Here is a 1,846-nt window from a genome sequence, read left to right as displayed (position 1 = left end):
TAATATTTATGAATCAGACGTTTAAAAGAAGTAAGTGATTGTGCACATCTTATATTAACAGGCAAAGAGTTCCATAACATTTGCAGCAAATGAATGACTTAAGAAATCTGTCTTTTGAGAAGCTACACGCAGTGTCTTTCTTTCGATCGCAGTGAATAAGATAGCAAGCATCAGCGTAATCGATAATAGGCAAAAGGAGGGATTGTGCTAACATAATTAAAGTAAAAAACGTGATGGCCGATGAACAACTGAACTTTATTTCAAATACGATAATGACATTAAATCTGACGTTTACATGTTATATATATAACTCCCGACAGGTGGCGGCAGAAGTTTCATTTGGATATAAATTCTAACAATAATCTTAGTTGGGAATGGAAGGAAGTTCTGCAAACGTCTAAGTGAACTAGATGAGGCGTAAATTCTACGGCTCACCTCTTTTATGTGATAACGCCACGACAGAGTTGTATCAAAGTACACACCAAGGTTTTTCACAATTTTACTAAAAGGTATAACAACGCCATCAATAGATATAGGTGTGAAATTCTTCACGTTCAGTCTTGACATAAGACGAGGGCTACCGATGATCATCACCTGACTTTTGGACGGATTAATAGTAAGGCCAAAGTTTGTGCTCCATTCCACAATCTTGTTTAAATCCACGTTAGTTGAAGCTATTGCATGTGATAAATCTTCCAAAAAATCCAATATATACCAGACCATGAGAAGCTGCATATGACTCACAAATTTTAATGAGCTGCCTGAGAGCACCAATTGCACCAGCAAGACCATATCATCCGCGTAAATAAGATTATTTATAGTTAGTCCATCGATAGAACACCCGATACTAGTCTTGCTGGGTTCATCAATCAGCTGGTTCACATATATGTTAAAAATAAGTAAAGGAGAGATTCTTTTTTCCAAATATGCGTCAGTATATAACACAATATTTAAAATCCTGTGAAATGTGCCAAAAGTTCAAATCAAGTTATTTGAAACCAGCAGGTCTCTTACAAACTCTTGCACATTAACAACGATTCGAAGTTTTAGCTATGGATTTATTTGGACCTCTCTCCGAAGTAAGTAAAAAGGAGAGGTGGATTTTCCTAGTTGAGGATACCAAGAGTAATGGGTGGAGTTATTCCCGTTGGTGGAAGCAAGTGCAGAAAATTGCGCAAAAATTTCAATCGAAGAAATTTTTATGAGGTATGGTTTTCCCAGGCGGGTGATCTCAAATAACGGGAATCAATTCGTTTCAGCAGTTATGCAAAAGGTAATGTTCGTTTTAAGAATTAAACAAAACGATACCTGTTTATCATCCAGAAGCTAATCCCGCAGAACGCAAAAATAGGGAGTTGAAACAAATGTTAGCGATGCTCGTAGACCCGGAACATTGTCGATGGCCCAAAATGTTGCCAGCTGTAAGATTTGCGCTAAATACAGCTCCCAATCAAGGAACGGGGCGTACTGCGGCCTATCTTACCTAGAAGTAGCTCATGGTTTGAGGACAATCGTCGGAAACGAAAATTATGTACCCCAAATAACGCCATACCTCCAGGCCTTCGTAAGACCGCCTCCTTGGTACAGTGGTTAACGCGTGAGCGTAGAATCGAGGGGTCCTGGGTTCAATTCCCGGTGGGAACGCACAAAAAAAAAATGTCTCGGTATGGCAAGACACAGGAGACTGATCACCTACTTGTCCCTAAAGAAAATCGATCAGTGAAACAGATGTACATCATCTGCCCTATACCCCACTAGGGGACACGGGACTTCACTATACTCAGGCCTTCGTTAGCAATTTACAAGAGGCCAATGAGCAAATTGAACACCAGCAGGATGTTGGGAA

The sequence above is a fragment of the Zerene cesonia genome, chromosome 27 (assembly GCF_012273895.1).
Source record: "Zerene cesonia ecotype Mississippi chromosome 27, Zerene_cesonia_1.1, whole genome shotgun sequence".
Classification (NCBI taxonomy): Eukaryota; Metazoa; Arthropoda; class Insecta; order Lepidoptera; family Pieridae; genus Zerene; species Zerene cesonia.
This window is presented reverse-complemented; position numbering follows the sequence as displayed.